Raw genomic sequence first — 16,276 nt, 5'->3', positions numbered from 1 at the left:
GTCTTTGCCCTGAAGTGGGCGTAGATAGGCTGGCGATGATGATGATGAATGTAAGCTTTACTTTGGGGTAGGCAAGTAACTTTGCCCAGTTAACCTTTTGTGATTGTTCCATCCACGTCTCCGACCATTTACTCATATTTCTACGCTCTCTTTGGAAGTTTTCTCTTTTCATTTATATATACACAGTAAAAGCTCGTTAATTCAAATTCGAAGAGGGGCATAAAGTTGTTCGAATTAAGCGGAGTTTGAATTAGCGGGTGGGTGCTAGAACGAATGCAAATCGCGCCACACTGCGCGGGCACAACACAAAGAAGCCACCTCTGAACTAGTTATCGCGAATTAGGTGCTACTACCTGTTTGTGGCAGGTGATTTCTTAAATAATGTTTCGAAAATATCAGTGGCATGTGCCGGAGCACTCCTTCCGGCGGGGCGGCGCCCTCAGTGGAGCCGAGATAAGCTGTTGCACGAGCTTAGCGCACTCACTACGCTGTTGCTTTTCTGTTTCGTTGCTTTGCATCTCTAGTAAATTTGGTTTGGTTTGGGTTTGCAACACGTTGTATTCACTCTGGGCCGATTTATTCTGAGAGGAGCGATAGAAACCAGGGGATCCCAGTTCGAATTAACCGAGTTGGAAATAATGAGCCTTTACAACATATATATATATATATCTATATATATATATATATATATATATATATATATATATATATATATATATATATATATATATATATATATATATATATATATATATATATATTACCAAGGCTAATGAGCAGCTCTTGTAACGCCATCAGCTTATCGGAGTATGCGCTAAATCAAGAAAGAGTGCCATGTGATCGTTGCCAATATATGCACTACGGTATTCGCGCACGCCGGTAGCAGTGGAAGAAGACGTACGGCAGAAGGTGCTCGGCGCGCGAGATTGGCGATCGCTTTGTGCTCGCCTTGCTTCTTCTCCTCTCAGTAAACGACGTTCGGTCTACTACCAGAGGGTCAGCTATCATCATCAGCAGCACCAGCGTATCTACGCCCACTTCAGGGCAAAGGCATCTCCCATTGATCTCCAATACCCCGATTCTGTGCTCACTGCGACCAATTTATCCCCGCAAACTTCTTCATCTCATCTGCAAACCTAGCTTTCTGCCACCCCCTGCAACACTTGCCTTCTCTAGGGATCCACTCTGTTACCCTCAATGACCAACCGTTAACTTGCTTTCGCATTACATGCCCTGCCCCGTCCATTTCTTCTTTTTAATTTCTGCTAATATGTCCTTAACACGCTTGTGTTCCCTCACCCACAACGCTCACTTATTGTCCCTTAATGTTACACCTATCATCTTCCGTTCCATTGCGCGCTGAGTCGTCCTCAATTTAAGTTGAAACTTCTTAGTGAGCCTCCAAGTTACTGCCTCGTAGGTGAGTAGCGGTAATATGCAGCTGTCGTACACTTTCTTCTTTAGGTACAATGGTAGACTGCCATTTATTATCTAAGAATGCCTGCCGAGTGCACTCCACCCCATTCTTATCCTTCGATTTATCTCTGCCGCATAGTTAGGATCCGGGGTCACAACTTGGCCTAAGTTGATATATTCGCTTACTACTTCCACGGCCTCGCCACCTATCTCAAACCGCTGTGCTGCCCCGAGGTTATTGATCATAACTTTAGGTTTCTGCATATTAATTTTCAGGCCCATGGTTCTACTCTGTTTGCCCAGTGCGGTAAGCATGCTTTGCAATTCCTCCCCCGAGTTACTTAACAAGGCAATGTCATCATCAAATCTGAGGTTACTCAGGTATTCTCCATTAACCCTTACTCCTACCTGTTCCCAATCCAAAGTTCTGAATACTTCTTGTAAACATGCTGTGAATAACATTGGGGAGATTGTGTCTCTTTGTCTGACGCCCTTCCTTATAGGTATGTTACTGCTCTCCTTATGGATATACATATTAGTGTGTCGAATTGGAACCGAACCGAACCGAAAACCGGAACTGGACAGAAAAAAAATAACTGTTACCGGTTCATGCCAAAACGGTTCGACCCTCCGTTGTTGATATTGCACAGTCAATGCAATTCATACCTTTTTTTCTTTTACGTATACCATAACTTCGTACCCGCTCGCCCACTTTCCCCACCCGACAATTGTGCACTATCACGCTCTATGTAATAACAGGGGAAATGAATGAGCACCAATGTAGCAATGGTCTGTTGATGCTGGAAGCGCGAGCGTAGTGCAAGCTGACCAAACGAAATGTCATTCTCGGCAGCTTGCAGGGGACATAAAACGACTTTGCCCTTCTCTAGTCGCGACTTTATTGGAGAAATCAGGCTGCAGGAGTGCTCCACTGCGCAACAGCGAAAGCCCAGACCCGATGTGTGCAAACGTTTTGTATTTCATAATTTGTTTAAAAGGTCCGACACCTGCAAATTGTTGATACTCGACAAGTGTGACCGCAAGAACTGCTCAGTGGCTAAGCCGTTTGCTCCTGACCAAAAGTGGCCTCGATCTCCGTTCCCCACGACCGTTTTTCTGAAGTAGATGGGAATAGAGAACTTCCTTGTATCGAGATTTTGATGCACGTTTAATATCACAAGCTGGTTAAAATAAGTCTGCCGGCCTGCAACATAAGCTGCGCCTCGGAGCAGAGATATAGCACGAAGCATCAAATGCGCCAGTTTTGTTTTTAGATGTGTTTACACGGAAACAACAAAAAAGAGAAAAGGCGAATCACGTTGTTTTAAAATATTACGCAAAATGTCAGTAAAACCGAATAAGTAAAAAAACGCAGCAAAACGTGGATATTGCTCTATACCTTTCTTTGCGCTGCCTTTCACAACCAAACGTGGCATCAATGCGAAGGAAGTAAGTTCCGTGGTCAGTTTTTGAGGACAGTACAGTGGACAAGTTCCGTTCTGAGCGTTAACTTAAGCTTACTTTTAACAAAAGTGTGGCTAACACATTCGATAAAGTGAAAGCTAACAAGTTATTCAGGGTGACCAAATAATCTAATTCATGGTAGTATTTACGGGTCTGTTGTAGGATGTTTCTGTTTTGTTACAAATATAAGAAATGTGCGCCATTCGTATTAATCGCTGGTATTTGAACGCACCGGTTCGCAGGCCAAAATTTAAGGCTTCAAGGTTAGCGTGATCGGTGATTCCATAGCGACGATTATGAGTTCAAAAAAAAAAAAGGGAAGGGCAGAAAATATATCCCACCGTCATATATCTTGGGGGTGGCTTTATGAATAGTCACTAGGACAACATAAAGTCTGGGCGAAAAAGTATGTGGTCAATCGACGCCACTTCATCTGTTTTTCTAATATCTCGTAATTGTTTAAAGTTTGCTTTGCTATTTCGCCACTGCCCTTGGGGAACAGCAGCAGTTTGAATTTTCGTTAGTATTTTGGCTTGACTGTCGTTTGAAACTACTAAATGTTTTTCTTATTGCAGTGATAATTCAACTCATCGAAACGGTCTGTGAACCGGTTCAAGCTCCCGAACCGGTTCGGTACGGGATTTCGTCGAACCGGAACTCAACTGGAACGAAATTATTTCGCCTGAACCAGAACCTTAGCAGTCGACTCGGCATTTTTGTCGGTTCGACACACTGATATATATATATATATATATATATATATATATATACATACCTTGTACTGGAGATAGTAGTCCCTGCCACGACGTTAAACCTTGCCGTTAGTGTGTGTGCGCCAAACTCTCCTGTGCAACCGACGGGGTATGTGCTGAGGAAGGACTACTATGCGCCGTATGATGATGGCAGGCGCAAGGTGCTGGGCGAGAGAAGTAGAGACACGGTCAGCATCGCGTGACATGCTCTGAGAGAACGCACCGAGACATCGGTCTCCGCTGCCTTGTCCGTCTCTTGCCTCCGTCTCTTTCAAAGCGTCTTGCTGGTCCCGAGTTGTAATCCCTCTTAAGTGTGGTGGCGGTGCAGTTCCCCTACGCCTTTCCAGCCTGGCACTACGGAGCAAGCGCATAACACGACCACTATTTCAAGAAATGGCGCCTCCGCAACATGAGCCCATCATGTCCTCCGGATCCCTTCCTCACCGCGACCCTGCCGAGTTCTCCGGCACAAACGACCACGACGCAGAAGACTGGCTCTCGCACTACGAAAGAGTCAGTGCCCACAACCGCGGCGATGACCCGATGAAGCATGCTAACGTCGGCTTTTGCCATAGCGAAGTAGCCTAGCGGTGGTCCCTAAACAACGATGCCGACATGACAACTTGGTCTGCCTTCAAAACGAGATTCTTGGAAGTGTTCGGTCGACCCACGATCCGCAAGCTTTTGGCTGAACAGCGGCTACGTGGGCGCGCGCAGCTTTCCGACGAGACATACTCGAGCTATATTGATGACGTTGTGGACCTCTGTAGGCGCGTAAATCCTGCTATGCCCGAGTACGAGAAGATGAAGCACGTCTTGAAAGGCATCGAAAACGGCGCGTTCCAGATGTTTCTCAGAAAGGACCCGCAGTCGGTTGGAGACGTCATCAAATGGTGTCTTAGCTACGACGAGCTCAGGAAGCAGCGCATTTCTACCCGCCAATGCTCCCCAAATGACGAACCGCATCGGGCCTCACTTTCAGCGCTTGCATCTCCTCTTATCTTGCGCCTTTTCTTCCGCACATCGAGTAATTCTTGCGCGAGGAGGTTGCGCGTCAACTGAACCTTCAGCCATTGGCATCCACGCCTTCATGCCCCTTGCCTACGACGGTGCGCCGCGTAATACAAGACCGAGTCCCCTAGGCGCTGCCGTCAGACCACCAGCCTACGTCCTCGACTGCGCACCTGGTCCCGCCTGTTACTGCACACCTCGACTCGCCCATGGTCACAGCCACAGCAGTACCCGTGGCCGCACCTTTCTTTACACCAATGGTAGCAGCGATTCCTTCCGCCGTGGCGGCGCTCATCGCCTGACCCGTGGCAGGGCCTTACACTTATGCTGCGGTTTTTGCCCAACCACAGCCATCCAAATTTCAGCCGTTCCAGTACACCACGAGCCAGCGGGTGCTTCCATATCCTCGAGCGGCAGCTCAGGGCCCCAACCCGTGGCGCACGTCCGATAATCGCCCCATGTGTTTCGCGTGTAACGTTCCAGGACATGTCGCACGTTTCTGCCGGCACCGCCCTCTCCTACGAGTGACGTTCTACGAGGGTCCGCATTTGAGCCTGAGTCACACACAGCTTTCGTTCTCTCCGGCTCAACGCCAAACTCATATTCACCCGGTGGCTTTCCTTTTTCTGCACGCCGCTCTCCTTCCCCACGCTGCCGTTCCAGATCTCCGATGCGCCCCCGTGGGAACCCTGCCGTCGAGGGAAACTAGTAGCCGCTGTTCCTGATGCACGAGCTGGGAAACCATCAAACGTTCTAAGTCCTCATATTTCGCTTTCAAATTTGAATGATGTGATTGTGGATAGTACCCCTGCACTCGCGCTTGTTGACACTGGAGCCGCCGTATGTGTGATTCAAGACTTTTTGCCGCAAAATTCGTAAAGTGATGACGCCGCTTTCAGGATTTACTTTTCGCACTGCGCACTGTGAACGCACAGCCCGTTCAACCGCTAGCCATGTGCACCACACGCATTACCATTCAAGCCATCCCTCAAATAGTTGGACTGGTTGTCCTTCACTCGTGTTCTGACGACGTTATCCTCGGGTGGGATTTTTTGTCATATAACCACGCTGACATTGATTGCTTCCGCGCAAAAGTTGAACTGTTTTCCCCCAGTACTAGTATGGTGCAGACTAGTAGTGTAAAATTGGTTGCTGCTGAAGTTTCCACCATTCCCCCATTCTCTTCTGTCATTGTACAGTGAAACCTCGATATATCGAACAGCGCGGTTCCCGCGAAATAGTTCGATATAACCAGAATTCGATATATAAAATCATGTAAAAAACGTGTCATAAACTGGTACAAATCAATAAATGAACGAATTGTGCAGTAAATACTCACTTGGCGCTTCAAAGTATTTATTCTTTTGGCTTAAAGTACTGCAGCAGGGTAGCCTGGCGTGTTATACACGACTTCCTCAACGTAGTCCAAACGTTCCACAAGCGACAGGCCGGTGCCTTCTATACCGCTGCAGTAGCGGTGCGGTAGGGCCAAAACCGCTGAAGCCTCGGTCGAAGTCGGGAGCGGCGCACTATCAGCGCTTGCGGGTACAACCTCAACAGCGTCTTCGTTTGTGCGCTCAGTAGTAACCTCCGCTAAGATCTCCACATCCGTCAACTCCGCCGTCGTTCCGATGCTGTCGTCACCGCCAACAGTCATCAATGCACATGCTTCGGGCTCAACACCAACAAAGCGCTCTAGCTGGCCCCAGGTTTCTTCAAGCTCGCATTCTTCTTTTGCACCGTCCAATTCTGCTTCGGTGCAACCGATGCGCAGCAGTCGGGAACGCCCATCGCGCCACCGCTATCCTCGAGGGTACCGCGGGATAGCTCGCCGCCTGTCAACAGAGCGCGAGTGGTCTGGGCAGTCTGGGGGGGGGGGGGGAGTTCGATATACCCATTTCATGTCCGTCCCAGTTCGAAATAAAAAATTAAAAATGCATGTGATTTTCCGCGTGATATTGAAAGTGTTTGATATAGGCAATAATTCGATATACCCGTGTTCGATATATCGAGGTTTGACTGTACCTGTGTCGTCAACCGATTGCCCGGACGCCACCGTTGTCTTCAAGCCGTCCCGTCTATTTTCATAGCGCACAAATCTTCTCCTGCCCTTCGCTGTCCTGGAAATGAGATGTGGCTCGAACATGATGTCGATTCTTAACCCGTCAGCTTGCCCGTCCCGGGTGCTTCGTGGCGAATGTCTTGGGTGCGTCGAAGTTGTTGCGTCACATCTTGTCGTCGACATCCCGAACGAGTCCGCGCCGGTCCATCTCGACGCCATGAGCCCCGACGTCCCTTTTAATCCGGACGTTTTTGTGCCCTCCATCGACGCGGACCTCACCCAGGATCAAAAAGACCAGCTCCTGGTTCTTCTACAACGATTCCGCACATCATTCGACTCCCAGCAAACACACTTGGGGCGCACATCAACTGTGTGTCATCAGGTTGACACCGGCAACCATGCAACACTTCGCCAGCGACGGTACCGTGTGTCACCCAAGGAACGCCGGGTTATCAAGGAGCATGTAGCCGATATGCTGAACCAGGACGTTACTCGGCCCTCTACGAGTCTCTGGGCTTCTCCAGTCGTGCTCGTCACCAAGGATGGGTCTATTAGGTTTTGCGTCGACTATCGCCGCCTCAATAAGATTACACGAAAGGATGTCTCTCCATCCACTACCTCTAATAGATGACGCGCTAGACTGTTTGCAAGGTGCCGAGCTCTTTTCTTGATTTGATTTGCGTTCGGGTTACAGGCAAGTACCTATCACTGAGGCTGACAGCCAGAAAACCGCTTTTGTGATACCGGATGGACTCTACGAATTCAACGTTATGTCCTTTGGACTGTGTAATGCGCCAGCGACATTCGAGCGAATGATGGACAGTGTTCTGCGTGGGCTGAAGTGGCGTATCTGTTTATGCTACTTGGACGACATTGTCGAATTTTGACCGGGCTTTACGACCCACCTCCACTCACTTGAGCAAGTCCTTACGTGCCTTACTTCGGCTAGCCTGCAAATGAACCTCAAGAAGGGCCGTTTTGCTGCCCGTAGACTTATTATATTAGGTCATGTCGTATCTAAAGACGGCGTCCTACCATACCCAGCCAAGCTGCGTGCGGTCAGCGAGTTCCCTAAGCCCACCACAATGAAGGAGCTTCGAAGCTTTATTGGGCTTTACTCCTACTTTCGGCGATTTGTCCGGAACTTCGCGTATATCATCGCACCATTGACGCAGCTGATCGGTGACGCCAAAGAAGTTTTAAACTGGTCAACGGCTTCCGAGAGAGCGTTCGAGACCTTACGAAGACTTCTGACATCACCGCCGATATTGCACATTTTGACCGTACCGCGCCCACTTACTTTACACGGACGCCAGCTGTACCGGTCTCGGAAATGTCCTGGCTCAACGCAAGGCTGCTTTTGACGAATATGTCTTGGCGTACGCAAGTCGCGCTCTTACAAAAGCGGAGTACAACTACTCCGTAACAGAGAAATAGTGCTTTGTAATCGTTTGGGCGATTGCTAAATTTAGACCGTACCTCTGTGGCCGCCCATTCGAAGTAGTCACGGACCACCATGCTTTATGCTGGTTGGCATCATTGAAGGATCCGTCCGGACATCTGGCCCGCTGGTCACTTCTGCTCCAGGAGTACGACGTTCGTGTTGTTTACCGCTCAGGAAGAAGGCACACCGACACAGACGCACTTTCTCATTCGCCATTACCACCGGAAGCCGCAACGCCAGCGCTGGTGTCCAGTAGCGACGTGTCGTCACTACAAATTGATGACATGGCAACCCAACAGCGGAAGGACCCTTGGATATCCTCAGTACTAGACTTCCTTGCTGTCACAAACTCGAGCGTACGACGTCTAAAAGTACATTATAAATTTTTCATTTCATTTGTACATCGCCTAATTCTTCTTGCAGTAGTTCGATTCATTCAGTTCGGTTCTATTAGCCCGGAGACAATATGGAGCTTTCTCGAACGAAGAGGCGGTAGCACGATATCACGCCGGCTGGCCGGCCAGAAAACAACAAAAATAAAACCTCCGCCACTCCGGTTTCGTCGAAGCTTCCAGTACTTTCGAGGAGGTGCGCGTGGCCTTGCCAGTGCTAAAGAGCGTCGATCATTCTAGAATGGAGAAGAGGGAAATTATTTCGCTGACGGCGGCGGGCGCGTTGCGTGTTGTGCTCTCCTTCTCCGCGCCGGCACGGTTATAAAAAGAGAAGCCTCGCCTAAGCAAACCAGCTACGTTTGGACGTCGTGATTGACAACTGCACCTGCCAGTTTGTACATCACACCATCGGCGACCCGCGCCCTGTAGGACTCCAACGTGCTCCCGGGCCTCGAATGACCGTGATCGTCTCGGACGGCCTGGCCTACAGCGAAGCCACGCTTCCCAGGTAGCCGAATCGCCTCCGACAGCGGTGCATCGTCCGGCCCGGTCGGTGAATATGCTGGGACTCTGTCTCTCATATGCATCGAACTGTTCATTTTCTTTTAGTTAACTGCTCCGATTCGTAATCTTCATTTGTTAACGCTCCTGTTTGTATCATTTTGTCTAATTGGACTGTTTCTTGTATTTGAATTTTATCTAAGTTGCCTGTAATTATCAATCCGTTACCTCGTGCTTGTGTTGTAACTTGCCTGTTTAAATATAGGTCTTTGTGCTGTTTTTCGTTCAAGGCTCTTGCCCATTCTTGCCGCTCTGGTCGGCGAAAGCCGCACGTCAGACGGCCACCCCCCTTTGTCACCTGTGCCCTGTAGATTCGGTGGGGTTTGTTGGCTCTCATGAGTCGACTCCTCATATCTTCTGGCAGTGCACCCTAATTTAAAGGAAGCGGGTGACACTTGCAAACACTACAAAGTCTTCCGCATCTCGCACTGGGGCGCTAAGAAGCGGATTTCGCCATTGGAGAGAAGCTCCTATACCGGGGTAACTATTCCGCAGAAGGGAAAATGGTTGCTGGTTATACCGCGTCACCTGCACTCGCAGATATGGGCATTGTTTTATACTAACGCCCAGTGTGGCCACGCTGGAGCACTAAAGACGTATCAGCGCCTACGCCTACGCTACTACTGGCGAGGAATGTACACGTTCGTCGCGAAGTACATTCGGTCGTGCACTGACTGCCAGCGTCGCAAGACCCCTTCAAGGCCCCCCACTGGAGAGTTGCGGCCCCTACCATGCCTCTAACGGCCTTTCGATCGGGTTGGGATTGACCTCTACGGACCCCATCCAAGCGCTCCATCAGGCAACGGTTGGATCATCGTCGGGGTTGATCACCGGACTCGATACGCCGAAACACCCGCGTTGCCACCGCAACGGCACGCGATGTCGCCATTTTTCTACTCCGCCGTTTCGTTTTGCGACACGGTTCGCCCAGAGAGCTGCTTAGTGACAGAGGCCGTGTATTTCTCTCTGAAGTTGTGCAGGCGCTGCTAAAGGAATGTCACATTGTCCACAGAACCCCGCCTTCGTACTATCCACAGACAAATGGGCTAACTGAAAGGTTCAACCGCACCCTTGAAGATATGCTTTCCATGCACATATCGTCCGACCCCTCAAATTGGGACATGGTGCTGCTACCTTTCGTCACGTATACGCATATAACACCGCTACGAAAGCGACCACAAGAGTGTCTTTTTTTATATAGACGTGAGCCATCTTGCCTGATCGACACTATTTTGACCTATCGCCCCGACGCCTCTGAATTTACCCCAGTATCCGAGATCGTGAGGTATGCTGCGGAATGTCGACAGCTCGCTCGAAAGTTGACATCAGAAGACCAAGGACGCCAAAGTCTCGACATAACAGCCACGCCGCTGCACCCACATTTGAACCTGGATCCCTTGCATGGCTTCGTATTCCAGACGCACCAGACGCGTATTCTGGAGGTCGTGGGTACGAATCCCACCAAGCGGTCATTTTTTCTCCACTTTCTTTCTGTCTTTCGAAATTCTTCATTGGTTTCAATGACCTACCACATTGTCCCCTTTGCTTTGCGAGGTTTTCTTGACTGCCAACCCTTATTTCTGTGTTAATTCAACGAAACCCACAATTTCCCATTTTGATTCGCTGATTCTTCTTGTATAATAACCCCACAACTATAATTCTCTAAATAAAATAATTGAGCAATCACTTCTGAACCCATTCTATGTAAATAAATTGATACCTGGACGATTTTGTATGCTTGTGATAGCTTTTACAATGCAACCCCTGCTACATGTAGCGCTTTTTGTAAACCTTGCCCCCTATTTTTGTGTTATTTTTCGAGATCTTGCTTTAGCAGTTTGTTGCTATATTATTCGTCTAACTGTAGTGTAGATAAGTCCCTGTTATAGTATAAGAGTTGCTCGCCAATGTTTTAATTGGGATCTATACCTGCCAACATGAGGGCCTGGGCTCGGTCAATCTGTGACTGTATGTTTAGTATAAGATCTAGAGTTGCGCTGACATGTTTTCAGTGCGTTGTATACACCTACCAGCGTGGGAGCCTGCGGCTCTGCCAAGCGGTTTTTCCTCAGCTTTTTCCAGCATCATGCCCCCTGCGATGCGAAAGAAACGATTGTGTTCTATTATTAACTCTCCTCCATTGATTCGCTTTCTGTGTTTTCACCGATCTCCCGTCTAACTAGAATACCCGAAGCGAACTCACGCTTCTTTCGTAACCTGTCTCGGTTGTTGCGTAACATCTCATCAACTTAGGAGGGACTGGGCGAACTAATCTGCTTTGGGTCTCACCCAAACCGTCGAACTAAGAACGACCTAATTCCACGCTCTGAATTTATTTCCTTGGCTCGTGTGTGTCGCGGCCAAGAAGGGCCATTTATAGTAGATAGGATGTCAAGTCTTCAGTTAACCGGCTTGCGTACGCTCGCATCGTAGTATAATCGACGAATGTTGGGCGACAGCTTTCACGTTTCTGAAAATATTTGAAACTGAAATCGAAGCATTTTCGTTCATAAAAACCATTCGAACACTGATCAAACCTCGCTGAAATTTCCGCTTTCTGACGAACAGCGACGCAAAGAAAGCAGGTTGTAGTCCATTCTTTTCGTGTAAATAATGCAGAACCATGCACACATTACATTCTGTTATACCAAATAACGAAGAGTGCATCTTTTCTCTCTCTTTGTTGCGAACAACAATCCGTTTACAGTGTTTACTTTGTCATTTTAATATTTGTCCTCTCACTCGGTGTTCCCTTCCTTATCGAGTTTGACTCTGTGGAAACCTGTAGGCCATCTGTCAAGATATGAGCATTCAGGCTAAATAACCACCTTCCTGGCACTTTCCACGCCTCTTGCACTTGTATACAAACGCGCTCAGATGCCTTTCGGCATCTGTGGGCCGATAAGCACGTTCCAACACCTCGGAACCGTGTTACGGTGTCTATATCGGAACGCGAAACACGTGCATTCCAGCCAACAGACCTGAAACGGTCGTAAAAAGAGGGAGGCTTGCCTTCTTTGCGAACACTCTATTCTTGGATCGGAACGAGAGCTCGGAAGGTTTTTACAAATATCCGCCATCTCTCAGAGTATACGCGATGCGGGTGCCCGCCTTTCTGTCCCTCTGAAGCTTTTCCGCCCTCTAGGTAAAACTGTTTGTTTGACGATTTGTTTCGAATTAACGTGTGCATACGGGAAATGATGTGAAAACACCATGTCAAACGCAAAAATACTGTGTTTATGCTTCCTTTTTTTCAATCAGAATGAGGGTGCGTATTCATCTGCTGAGGGACGTCACCGCAGTCTATTTTTAGGCCTCCCTCGACTTATGCGGGTGAAATCTCGATAAACACGTCATTTATGTGTTCTCCTTTAAGCTTCTTTCTCTTCAAAACTTTTTTCATGGGGGAAACGCCGAACTGTGTTCAGGGGCTCCCTTCTTTGCATAAATTTGTACTGTGCTCGAATGTAACTGCGTACGAATGAATAGTTTTCGTCTGCTATGTAAGGAGAAATGGTTGGATATCTGCGGTCTAAGTTCTAACACTCGCTGTTTAGTTTTGTCTGTCTGTCTGTCTGTCTGTCTGTCTGTCTGTCTGTCTGTCTGTCTGTCTGTCTGTCTGTCTGTCTGTCTGTCTGTCTGTCTGTCTGTCTGTCTGTCCTTCCGTGTCAAAAGAAAAGAAAGATGATAAATGAAGACAGAAAATAAACATACGCGTGGAAACTGAATATAATTAAAATACCAATAATTACACCGCAGTTACCAATAACCAAAAAAGAAAGAAAGAAAGATAATTTTATGACCACATTTTATAAAAGGCTATCTAATGGTATGTAAATTGATGAGCATAATAACGAAAGTTTTCCCAATCCCAGTCAGAAGCAGTTTATTCTTTGGGTAAGAGATGTATAGAAAAATAAGAATCTACAAGGAGGTCGAATTTTCGGATAATGGATAGGGGTTCACTTGAGTACCATTCTTTAGGGTCGTGCTTACCAGCAGCCAACTTAATTTAAATTTGCATGATCGTGTAAACGAGAAAGTTTAGGCGCGTGAATAAATGCGAAGTAGTCTTACATCACTCTTCAGTTTTCCCGTACTTTGCTCAAGTCTGTTCACAAGTTAAGGCCGACAATTACTAGTTCTTTGAGCAATAACGACGGAGAGAGAAGAAAAACGAACAGAAAGGCCGAGAGGTTATCCCTTCTTGAGCCCGTACTACATGGTGCGAATGTCACCTGCGAATTCGCAGATGTGGCGCTGCTTGTGCAGCAAAAAGATCTATTCTGGTCGCTGTGACAAATTTTCAAATGTTTCAAACAGTCGAACAACTCCTGTGAATGCCGCTTGGCATTTGGCAATTTGTCCCAGCAAAAAAAAAAATAGAAAAATAGATCGTTTTACCGCATGAACGGCGCCGCGTCTGCAAATTCGTAGGCGAAATTCGCACCATGTAGTACGGGCTTTAGAGCCAGGATTGCTACTCGGCACAGAGGGAGGAGTGTTCCAGGGATGAAAGATAGGGCAGGCGAAAAGGAGGGGATAGGATGAGCGCGGAACCGCGCTAACGTTTTAGTCCCTTTGTGAGCACTATAGTCTTTCATCTAAGCCTGGGTCGTTCATGAAACGCAGAAGGGCTTTGGAGTTGTGCAAAAGACTGGCATAAGAGACTGTATACTTTAGGTACCCCCATGGAACTTCTATAGTGTCCTTACGCTGTGCGCACCTTTCTACGCTCGCTCCTTACCTTTCCCCATCTGTTTCTGATTCTTTTAAATGCAGAGCACTTTAGGGGCTCACCTTGTCGTCATGTCTCGCTGCAACGGTCGATGTCAAGCGACTGCCGGAATCAGGCGACGCAGCGAGATAACGGACCCAGGTAGAGCCCGGCGTACCGTCGTATGGCATCCCGAAGGTGCTTCGAAAACCACGCTGTTTAAATGTTCATCACCGTTCGAAACTAGTGAACCACTGGCGCTTGTCATACAACTCCCCGTTGTTTGGTACAAAGAAAACTGCAGGTACATTTGAGGCAAAATATATGCAATTAAATGGTAGCACCCCCGTTCATTTAGTTCGGGACGCATGTTGGGTTGGTGTTTACGATAGTAAGCGCAACAAAAAGTGGCAGCCTAAGCCTAAAGCAAGCTAAAGCCTAAAGCAGGAAGCCTAAAGCAAGCACAAAAAGGACAGAACTCCTGCTGGAGCTGTTTCAGGGAGAGCCCGAATGAGCACTGCGAAGGCGGGAAATTTAAATTGCATTGGGTGGTAGCAGTGAGCAGATAATGGTGCTACAGCCCATTATGGCGAGTCACTGCTCTGCACTTCCGAAAGTTTCACGTTAAGTTGAACGACTTTTTGTATTTTCTCCTTTCCCACGTGTAAGATAGCAAACTAGGCCACAGCCTGGTCGACATTCCCGCCTTAATTTCATTACTTTTTTTTCTTTGCTCTGATCGGTGAAAATTCCGCGTTCTCATTCGGTATTTTAAACATACTTATTTTCTTTCAAGATGTCATGTTTGGCGATATAGTTTTGTTCTCGATGTCAATAGAATCGTTTTCAACTGAACTGAAACATTTTTACGTTGCAATTGATAATGATACTTTTTGGTCTCTGTAGATATTGCCTCATAGCATTTCATTACAATAAGGTTGGATTAAAAAATTTTTTTGTCGTCCTGTTGGGTAGCCAAAGACAATATTTTCTTTTCAAGCAATATAATATCAAGCATATGGTGTGAAGAAGAAAATATAAGTTCAGGAAGAAATAAACACAGGGAACTGGTTGTAAAATATTTATGAAAATTAAAATTCTTTCATTTTTATAAATTTTACCTACGAGAGTGTGAAAAATCGATGCTTGCCAGAGCAGGACCCCATTTAAATTTACAATTGCGTACGCACGTTATATTGCTCGGCTGTGAGGCAGGAATTGGATTTAATTAATCTCGGCCCATCAATCTCCGTGCATCCGCCGCTCGGAAATAACCGAAGAGTAAAAATGGGCCGATATCGGCTTCTCCTTTCTCCATTCCTCGTCCCCTCACGCTGTTCCGCTCCTGTCTCAGCTGTATCAAGATAAACGCAACAGAGGGTGGCTGAAATGAATTCAGTTTTTCTCCGCTCGCACCACCGGAGCGCCATCTGTGGCGACATTTTGTTACTGTTTTGCTATGCCCTCGAGCCCAGAACTCTAGGCTTGAACGCGAGCCCGTTTTGTAGTTTATGGTTAGATATTATTTTTAAGCGTTTCTTGTGTTTGCTATTGCAAAAATACCGCCCGCGTCGATTTTGTATTAAAGGAACAGTGCTAATGTCGCTCATGTATTGATGTTTTGCCTCAAATATTTCTAAAGTTTTCATTTTTGATTAAAATTTTTACAAGTATTAGGTATGGTACCGGATTTTGCGGTTTCCGAATGGTTTGACTATATATAAACGTTGCCTGTAGGATTATTGTTAAGTTTTGGCCGAGCGGCTGATTCGAAGGACGGAAACACAGACAGACAGACCAAAAGTTTCCGGTTTCAGTAGCCTAGGAACGAGTATATCTTTTTAAAGAAGGAATAGATTGAAAACAGCGGTTGCATAAGGTGAGGGGGATAAACCAAACTCAGCACAAGGCGTTACTGACTGTGATATAAGTACGTGATATAAGCCAAACGTGATATAAGTACCCGAAGATTACATGTTATTTTTCGTCATTTGCGACTCCCAATACTCATGCAGTGTCATCAACTCACATATCCCACCCACAAAAAAATAAAAATGTGGGGTGGCTTTACGTGCTGAAGATGCTCCGAAATAATTTATCGACCGAGGGGTCTTTAACGTGCGCCAAAATCTCGGAACACAGGTTTTTTGGCATTTCGCCTCCATATGAAAAGCGCCCACCATGGCCGGGAACGGAACCCGCGTTCTTTGGCTCAGCAGCACACGGCATTAGCCACTGAGCCTCCGGAGCCTTTTTGTTCTTTATTACCGGTTTTGTAAAAACGCACGTGAAGTCAAGGATCGATTAAAATCCTCGGGTCATGTTTTAGCTGACGGAAAAACTTAAAGTAAACATCAAAAGTACCCAGCTCTTCCAACATTGGTACGCATTCGTGGTCAGTGTCTCATATCTTGTGAATCTCATACATCACGGTTATACTTTGTGCAAAGTACTTAC

This window comes from Haemaphysalis longicornis, unplaced genomic scaffold (assembly GCF_048455015.1).
Source record: "Haemaphysalis longicornis isolate Haplotype H1 unplaced genomic scaffold, Haemaphysalis longicornis Haplotype H1 scaffold_3, whole genome shotgun sequence".
Lineage (NCBI taxonomy): Eukaryota > Metazoa > Arthropoda > Arachnida > Ixodida > Ixodidae > Haemaphysalis > Haemaphysalis longicornis.
This window is presented reverse-complemented; position numbering follows the sequence as displayed.